Source organism: Capra hircus, chromosome 21 (assembly GCF_001704415.2).
Source record: "Capra hircus breed San Clemente chromosome 21, ASM170441v1, whole genome shotgun sequence".
In the NCBI taxonomy this organism is placed as follows: Eukaryota; Metazoa; Chordata; class Mammalia; order Artiodactyla; family Bovidae; genus Capra; species Capra hircus.
In genome coordinates this window covers 20,219,722-20,229,828 of record NC_030828.1, presented here as the reverse complement: position 1 = coordinate 20,229,828, position 10,107 = coordinate 20,219,722, and positions in this window count along the sequence as shown.

The following is a 10,107-nucleotide window of genomic DNA, read 5'->3' as shown; positions in this document are numbered from 1 at the left end:
ATTCTCCAACAGGGCCAGTTTGAGGGGGTGTGAGTTGCTCGGTCATATCTGATTCTTTGCGACCCCACGGACTATAGCCTCTGTGCATGGGGTTCTCCAGGCAAGAATACTGGAGTGAGTTGTCATTCCCTTCTCCAGTTGACCTTCCTGACCCAGGGATCAAACCTGGATCTCCTGCATTGCAGGTGGATTCTTTACCACTGAGCCACCAGGGAAGCATAAGACCCAAGAAACATCCAGACTCAGTCCTGAGCCCCCAGCTGCCACGAACATTGCAGGGAAAACCATCCCAGGCTCAAGAAGAAGAATTTGGGGTGCTGGAGTCGGCTCAGCCTGGAGTGCCCCCTAACAGAGCTCAGCTTTTAGACTGGGCTCTTTCCCCAAGACCCCTCGTTACTTCATTCACATCCAACCACCCCCCAGAAACACCCATTGCGTGAGACCATGCCCATGTGCCCTCCATGTGACCGGGCACTCAGGCAGGGTGAGGGGGTAGGGAGATAGGGCTTTTGTGGTCAATTCCCCCTCCCCCAACCCTTCCCACCTTCCTCCCTGCCACGCCAGCCCTGCTCTCCATCCGCACTGGGAGAACCTTGCAGCCATTCAGATCTTCCCACCAGTTATTAAGGCCTGCCACCACCCGGGTCAGAGTAACACACAGCTCCAGCCCCCTGGGGGCTCACAGTGTAGCTGGGGGATCCACCTGACATCCAGAATCTACCTTGAACTCCAACAGGCCTTCAGAGCTCCGGGGGCTTACCAAAGTGGGCCACCTGTGCAGGGCTTTGGAGGTTGAATAGGAGTTCACCAGAAGGCTGGCCAATAGCTTGAGCAGAGACCAGAGATGAGAATCAACGTGGCCAGGTTTGGCATGGGTAACAAGGAGGTGAGGCGACAGTGTGCCAGCTGGAGAATAAGAAGTAGATTCCAGATCCTTTGTGGAGCAGAGACTCCAAGCAGAAGGGGCGAAGGGAAGGGGTGGAGAAGGTCTCTCCTGCCTCTCAGTCCGCCCTCCCCGCCCCCCTCACACAGTTCACACGTACAGACACACACACACACACACACTCGGGCCTTCTTTCCCCTAGCCGGAGGAGGGGGAGGAGGCGGAGGAGGCGGAGGGGAGGAGGAGCTGAAATGCAACCTATTCATGTTCCGGCGATGTAACACCCCTCATTTTCCATGCTGGGTAAAGACAAAAAGCCTTTACAACCTGTTTCTGGAACTTGTCAGCAGCTGCCAAGAGGAGCATGTTAATTAAACGTCGGCAAAGATGGAAGCCGGAGGCCCCAGCTCTAATTGGACAGTTTGCTTCACCGGATTGAAAAACATTGTGACAAAGGAGGAGGTGCGCGGCTGCTCAGCAGGGGCGCGGCGTGGCGGGGCGGGGAGCGGCGGCTTTGATTTCAGCTGATCTGCGCCCCAGCCTCTCTCCCCCTGCGGAGCCGGCCCAGCCCAGCCCGGCACGCCCCCCGAGGACACGGGAGCGGCGGCGGCGCGGGAGGCTGAGTGCGGGTGAGGAGATCTGGAGTCCTCGAGGTCCCGCGGGCAGTCTCGCCCGGTATGAGGCCCAGCCGAGGACCAGGTTTTGGGGGTTCTGGGCCGGGCCCCTTCCCCTGATGACACGACCGGAGTTCTAGGGGGCGAGGGTCCTGCAGTCGCTTCTGTGTGATCGAGGCTGCTCCGGGAACCCAAGCCCAGACCGCAGCAGGGAGAGACCCGGATCTGGACCGCTGTTGCCCAAACTAGCTCAGGTCAAATGATTGGGAAAGTGACATCGCTCAGTCGCGTCGGACTCTTTTGCAACCCCCTGGACTGTAGCCTACCAGGCTTCTTCCATGGGATTTTTCAGGCACGAGTACTGGAGTGGGTTGCCATTTCCTTCTCCAGGGTGATGGTGGATTTTGAGATGAGATCAACCTGGATTAAGGTGGGCCCCTGTTTGTGCTCAGCTGCTCAGTTGTGTCGGCTCTTTGCTACCCCATGGACTGTAGCCTGCCAGGCTCCTTGTCCATAGACTTTTCCAGGCAACAATACTGGAGTGGGTTGCCATTTCCTACTCCAAAGTGATTGGGGGTGAGGGCTTAAAAATGTTGAGAGGCTTATCCTGGAAGGCCCACCTCTGAAGGTTTTCTCAGGGCCCTGCAGAGTCCAGAGTTTCCATCATGGTTGTAGGGGCACCCGGAGACTTTCCCTTTCTGTTGCTTCGTGGCTCTACCATAAGTCCTTTCCTGTTCTCAACTCACAAGTGATGCCAGCAGCCACGGATGAAGCCCTAACTGCGTGCTAGGCACTGTGCTAACATTACAGGTCCTGGTATGTAACCTCCCAGCAACTTGGCGGGGGGGGGGGGGCGCATTTCACAGATGGGCAACGAAGTTTCCAAGAGGATAAGTAACCAGTCCAAGGTCACAGTTTTGTTAAAGGTGGTGCTAGAATGAGACTGGAGCCCAGGTCCCTCTGATGTCAATGTTTGAGCCTGGACCCCACATTTCTTGCTCTCTGGCTCTTGGTCCAGCCAGGAGATGAGGGTCTTCAGGACACTGTGAGACAAGAGTGGGGTTCCTACATATGTGTGTGAGTCACTCAGTCATGTCCAACTGTTTGTGACCCTGTGGACTGTAGCCCACCAGGCTCCTCTGTCCATTGGATTCTCCAGGTAAGAATACTGGAGTGGGTTGCCATTTCCTCCTCTAAGTGATCTTCCAAACCCAGGGATCAAACTCAGGTGTCCTGCATGTGCAGGCAGATTCTTTACCCTCTGAGCCACCAGAGAAGCCCTGAGAACCTCTTCTTTGGGCCTCCAGGACAAGTGGCCTGAAAGATGGGTGTGGAGCAACCTGGGGTCACTCTGGAGGCCTCTGGGCATGTTCCCTGCTCCTGCATACTTGCCCACTTTGCATCTCTTGAAGCGGGGTGGTTCACTAACAAGGCCAAGTCCCCTCTCTGTCCCCTTCTGCCTTGGCCCAGCTTTGTCCCCCACCTCACCCTCATCTGGAGCTGTGACCCAGGAGGGCTCCGACTGGGGTGGGAGGCCAGGCCAGGGCCTGTGAGAGGCAGGAGCAACTCTGGGAAAAGGGGCCATTGTGGCTGAGCCCGGGGATTAACAGCTACAAAGTGGAGGGCTGAGGCCATTGAGAGTAGCCCTTCGAGCTGAGTTCCCAGGGGGGGTGGCTGGAGCAGCCTGTGCGTGAGCCGTGTCCAGGCTGCCTGCTGGGCCTAATCCTCTGGGAGCTGCGGGCCGAGAAGCCCTGGAAATACAGCTGCTCTGGAGAGAGGGCTGCCCTTGGTGGTGGGGTGGGGGTGCAGGCTGGTCCAGGATGCTCGGGGTGGCCGGTCTGAGGAGGAATGGGTGAGGGGAGGCATGCCCATGGGGTGTGAGTGTACACCTGTGCCCCTGGCCTGGGCAGGGTGCCTGAGTGGGCCACTCGAAAGGTAGGTGACCCAGTACATAGAGAACAAACTAGTGGTTACCGGTGGGGTGGTGGGGAGGGGCAGTATGGGGTGGGGGGGGGGAGGTGCAAACTATTGGCTATAAGACAAGCGCCAGGATTGCGCAACACGGGGAACAGAATCAACGTTTTGTAGTAACTGTAAACGGAGAGCAACCTTTAAAACTGTATCAAGAAAAAAAAAAAGATAGGTGGCCCAGTGTGTCAGGGGCAGCGTCAGTCCTTGTGTGTCTGAGATTTAGGGGCTCTCGTAAGGGGAACAGTCCCTGAAGGCAGAGACCAGGCTGACCCAGAGGTACTCAGAGGTTCCTGACTGAAGAGGTGAGCCTGGTGAGAGAGAAGAGGCAGCGCCCCCGCCAGCAGGCCTGAGTGGGTGCTAAGTGTGTGTGTGTGCGTGTCCTCGTGTGTGTGCGCACCATCGAGCAGGGTGCTTGAGAACAGCCCTTCAGAGGCGGCTGGAGGGGCTCCGCAAATTGTAATCAGATTAAGGGGGCCAATCACTTAGGGCTCTTGAAAAGGCCACGAGGTTTCTAATCAGCCCTGAGCGCCCCAGCCCACAAAGCCCAGGAGGAGCTCGGCAGGAGCCGCCTGCGGGGGTGGGGGGCGTGCGGGTGGGGCGGCTTTCTTCCCTCTCTGTCTCTCGTAATTATGTCAATTTGCTAGCCAAATTGTTTGCTCGAGTGGACAGGGGGGCTTGTGGCCCATTCATGTGGTAATGTGGGAACCCGCAGGCCTCCTGGCTGGGAGAATAGGAGGTGCCGGACCTTGTTCGAGGGAGCAGGCGGGCTGGGGGTGTAGGCACCCAGGCCTTGGGAACTCTCCCCTAGTAGTGTGGGGCTTTGTCCCATGAATTCCAGAAACTTCCAGCTTGGGTTGTGCTCTGGGATATCCTTTGGGGCCTGTCAAGATGAAGGATGGGGAAGGAGGGGAGGACCCCATAGGGGACAGAAGAGGTGGCCTCCGGGTTCCTTCAAGGTGAAGGTGGGCAGCTTGCTGTCTTTATGCCTGGACCTCTGAGGACCAGGCTGAGGCTGGAGCGGTTTGTGAACTGGATGGCAGGGGTCTCCAACCTCTGGGATCTCATGTCTGATGATCTGAGGTGGAGCTGATGTAATAATAATACAAAGTGCACAGTAAGTGTAACGCACTTGAATCATCCTGAAATCATGCCCCCACCCCTGGTCCATGGGTAAATTGTCCTCCATGAAACTGATCCTTGATGCCAAAGAGATTGAAGGCCACTGTGAAAGGGGACCTGGGAGATGCTGGAGAGATGGGATCCTGAAAGGGTGAGACCGAGGAATGTGCAGACTTGGAATAACTGATCAGTTTACTTAGCCTTTATGCAGAGCCAGCCACTGCGCCACTACTTTGTACACAGCAACCCATCGAGAGCAATCCAGGGAGGCAGACACTGGGCTTCCCATTTCACAAAGAAACTGAGACTCAGAGGAGCTAAGTGACTGGCCCAAGGCCACACAGCCAGTGGGTGAGGAGCAGAAATGTTTATTTGTTTATTTATGGCTGTGCTGGCTCTTCCGTGCTGCGCTCAGGCTTTCTCTGGTTGCGGTGCGAGGGTTTCTCACTGTGGTGGCCTCTCTCGTTGCAGAGCTCAGGCTTTAGGCGTGCAGGCTCAGTAGTCGTGGTGTATGGGCTTAGTTGCTCTGAGGCATGTGGGATCTTCTCGGGCCAGGAATCAAACCCTTGTCCCCTGCATTGGCAGGCGGATTCTTAACCACTGGACCACCAGGGAAGTCCTGAGGAACAAAAATTTGAACCCAGGTCTATCTGATCCCTCTGTCCCTTTGCCCCCACCCCCAGCCACCCACTCATAGGAGTTCATTGCTTCCTTCAAGCAGCAAACAAGAAATGACAGAAACATCTGGCTTTGTACAAGGCATGGAGAGTGCAGAGACCTAAGATGACCCAGGAAGGTCAGGGTCATGGGAGTCCTTAGCATAGGCACACTGGCGTGAGTTGGAGTCACCTTCTACAGTCAGCACAGAGCTACGGCCACAAAGATGGTCAGGCATTGGACATGGTGCTTGGGAGCCATGGCGAACGTTAGGAAGAATGGTTGTCAACAGACCAGATACAGGTAACTTCCCTGTCCAGGGCATTCCCCTGCCCTCAGCTCCCCTGCCTTCCTCAGGTCCCTCTTTAGCATGTGAGGACCTTTCTTGTCTCCCTTGGGTGTGGCAACCCAACACCTCCATTTCTCAGATTATGGGGCCCTGTGCATTCTGGCCGCTCCCTGCTGGACCCTCCTGGCTTATTGCCGTCCCTCCCTGCAACAGATGCTCACAGGGCTACTACTCACATCTGCTCCTCAACTCCAACCACCAGGTGCCTCCTCACTGTGCCATTCAGGGCTGTTAGGATCTGCCCTGCTGGAAGCTGGCAGGAGGCTGGGATGCAGGGTGGCACTGGAGGTTGGGGCAGGAAGAGAGATTTGAGGGAGGGTCTGCAATCACAGCTCAGCACCCCTCATGCCCCAGCTGGGAGAAAAGGCCAGAATCCATGTTTATCCCTGAATGAGATGATGGCCAGAAATCCTTCTTAGCGCAAATCCAATTTGATGGGCAGTTGTCATTTGACTCTACTAGGCCAGGTGCTGGAAGACAAGGGTGCTGGGAGGGACCGGGGGAGGGGGATGTTCCACAGCCCTGTTGAGGGCACAGATACGGCAATGGGTCAGGCCAGGAGAGGACTAAAGGCGAACACAGCAATGCAGAGCACTTATTCTGTGCCAGGCACAGTTTTAAGCACTTTACGTATATTACTTCATTTACTTTTCACAATAATTCTATGAAGGGAGTATGGTTATTGATCCAATTTTGCCTCATGAAGAAACTGAAGCACAGAGAGGCTGAGTAACTTGCCTCTGTCACACAGCTTAGCATGTAGCGAAGCTGGCATTCAAACGATGGCCCCAGAGGCCCAACCCAGCTTTGAGTCACTCACTTCGACTCACAGCTCGGCTGTGACCACTCTTAGTGTCTATATACCAGCTGGCGCTAGTGGTAAGGAACCCACCTGCCAATGCGGGAGATGCAGAAAACATGGGTTTGATTCCTGGGTCAGATCCTCTGTAAGAGGGCTTGGCAGCCCGCTGCAGTATTCTTGCCTGGAGAATCCCATGGACAGAGGAGCCTGGCAAGCTACCGTCCATAGGGTCACAAAGAGCCGAACACTACCGAAGTGACTTCTGAATCGACTTAGCACGTAGCACAGGCTGTTACCACTCTTAGGGCCCTTGAGGAGGCAAAGGAGGGCAGGACCCTAGGTCGGGCGGGGGGGCGGATTACGTGGAGAGGGCTGCCTCGAGCAGATCAGTGATGCCCGTCAAGGGCCATAGCCAGCTCCAAGTGACCCTTGAGGGAGGGAGGAGAGGAGACCACAGAGCAACAACCCAGCCTCATGCCCCTCCCTCCTGATGACCCCCGCATGAGACCCACGGATTTGGTGGGACAAGCAGGAGAGTATTTAGCCCGACTTTCCAGAGGCCATGATGTCTAATCGCAGTCCTGAAGGACAAATAGGATTTATTCGAGCAAAGGGTTTGGAGGTGGAGAAACCACCTTCTGGGAGGTGACAGACCATCTGGCTTAGGAATGGCCAGGCCTGTGGCCAGAGGGGAAGGTTGGGGACAACTCGAAGGCCAGTTTGGATATTATACTCCAGGTACTGGCTTCTCAGATGACTCAGTGCCAACTCAGGAGGTGCAGGTTTGATCCCTGGATCAAGAAGATCCCCAGGAGGAGGAAATGGCAACCCACTCTAATACCCTTGCCGGGGAAAATCCCTGGACAGAGGAGCCTGGTGCACTACAGTCCGTGGGGTCTCAAAAAGTCGGACACGACCTAGCAACTGAACAACAGCAACTCCTTCCCACTCTGTGTCCACCAGCCCGTTCTCTACACCTGTGTCTGCACTGCCCGCATGCTGAGTCACTGCAGCTGTGTCCGACTCTTTGGGACCCTATGGACTGCAGCCCATAAGGCTCCTGTGTCCATGGGATTCTCCAGCCAAGAATACTGGAGTGGGTTGCCATGCCCTCTGCCAGGGGATCTTCCCAACCCGGAGACTGAACCCTCATCTCTTACGTCTCCCGCCTTAGCAGGCGCATTCCTTACCACTAGCGCCACCTGGGAGTCCCCTGTGTCTCCATTACTTCTCTGTAAATCAGTTCATCAGTACTATTTTTCTAGGTTCCATATATATATATGCATTAATATACAATATTTGTTTTTCTCTTTCGGACTTATTCACTCTGTATAACAGACTGTAGGTTCAGCCACCTCACTACAACTGACCCGAATTTGTTCCTTTTCACGGCTGTGAAATGCAAAATTCTTGAGTCGTCCCTCCCTCAGTCTACAGAGACTCTGAGAGCAGGCCTGACAATCTCCAGGTGATCCTAATGCATGCCCAAGTTTGAGACCTACTGTCTAACATATTTAACTATTCCCTTGTGGTTGGACATTCAAGGTTTTCCCGTTTCTTCTTATTAAAGCTTGTGTTACAACACGTCCATTTACATGTGTTTTTGTGTGCTATGAGATTTCTTCTCTCTCACAATTTTCTTGGTTAATTTTTCACACTTGCTTTTCCAGATGAATTTTTAAAATATTTATTTTTACTTATTTATTTGACTGCACTGGGTGTTAGTCGTAGCATGCAGACTCTTAGTTGTGGCATATAGGATCCAGTTGCCCGACCAGGGATCCAACTCAGGGCCCCCTGCACTGGGAGTGTGGAGTCTTAGCCACTGAACCGTCAAGAAGTTCCCCCAGATGAACTTTAGAATCTGTGTCTAAATTCCAGTCTCAATGGTATTGCATTGTATATATACTTTAACTTAGGAAGGATCGACATCTTGACCATATTGAGTTTTCCCATCAACTATTGAAATTCTACAGGATTTTAAGTGTAATTCACATTCTTAAATGTAATTTAGGCATGCTTAGTTATGATCCTAAATATAACAACTACAGGAAATATTATTATAATAGTCTTCTTTCCCTAAATTTTATGAAACTAAGAATATAATCGTAAAGGATCAAGCGTGTAATCATCCTATTCTTGTTGGGATAGTCTCGTTTCTTAATGTTGGCCTCTCCGTTTCTTTAATTGGGTCCATGTGTACGTGTGTGTGTGTGTGGCTGTGCTGGGTCTTCATTGATGTGTGTGGGCTTTCTCTGGTTGCAGCAAGTGGGGTCTACTTTCTAGCTGAGTTGGGCAGGTTTATCATAGCAGTGACTTCTGTTAGTGGTGGGCCTTGCTGCTCTGTGGCACGTGGGATCTTCCCAGACCAGGGATTGAGCCTGCGTCCCCTGCATTGGCAGGCAGATTCTTAACAACTGGTCCACCAGGGACGTCTCAGCCTCTCAATTGTGATTCAGTCAAGCCTATGTCTTTTGGAGGAGCAAAGGAAACTTTTTTTAGAAATATCCCCTGTGGTCTTCCCCGGCTATCGAGTGGTTAAGACTCTGAGCTTCCACTTCCTGGGGGAGAACCATGCAGCGCAGCCAAAAAAAAAAAGAGAAATCTTTCTCGATAGACATCTCCCCATGTTTTACTGGCTATAGCAATTTTAAAGCATGCTCCCCAACCCTAGTTCTTCCAGACTCTTCTCATCAAGAAGTTCAGTCAGTGCGCTCCCCTTGAATTTGACCTTGGTGACTGCTTGACCAATTTTTGTTGTTGTTCAGTCACCAAGTCATGTCCGGCTCTTTGCCACCCTATGGACTGCAGCACAGCAGGGTTCCCTGTCCCTCACCATCTCCTGGAGTTTGCCCAAGTTCATGTCCATTGAATCAGTGATGCTTAACCAATAGCACGGAAAAAAATGACACTGTGCCAGCTTCCAGGCCCAGACCTTAAGAAACAGCAGCTTCTTATTCCTGTCTCTTGGGACATTTGTTCTAGGAAACCAGCAGCCATGTCTGCAGAAGTTCAAGCATCGAGGAATGGAGGCCCTTGGCCCACAGGCTAGGCTGAGTGACCAGCCCACAGCCAGCCCCAACTTGCAGCCAGGCGATTAATCCTCTAGTTCCATTGAAACTGCCCAGCTGATACCACGTGGGACCTACAGACGCCGTCCCACTGATTCCTGCCCCAGTCACAGATGTGTTGAGCCAAAGAAATGACTGTTTGTTGTTTGATGTGCTGAGGTGTTTTGTTGTTTTTTTAATTGGAGGATAATTGCTTTTTAAAAAAATTTTTTTCATTGAAGGATAATTGCTTTAATTGAGATGGTTTGTTAGGGAGTTGTACCAATAGTGCAACTCATTTCAATGCCTAAACCCATCACTGACATCGGAACTAGGACTTAAACTTTCCAGAACACTCCCTCCTGAGGCTGGGGCGGGGGCTGGGTTCCCCTTCTCTGAGCCAGGGACAAAATTAGAGCCATGTCAACAAGGACAAAGCAATTGCTCCTGGTGGGTGACCAACAGTATCTGCTGAGGACATTAGGTCCGGGGAGATGAGAGAACTGGCCCAGGGTCCCACAGCCAGTCTGTGGCAGGGCCAGGATTTGAACCTAGGTTCTCTCCCAGACATCTGGAGCAAGGCTGAAACTTACTGCCCATGACCTCTCCTACCCCCACCTGTGAGATTTTCCTCCAGTGTTCTCTGCTCTACAAAGCCTCCC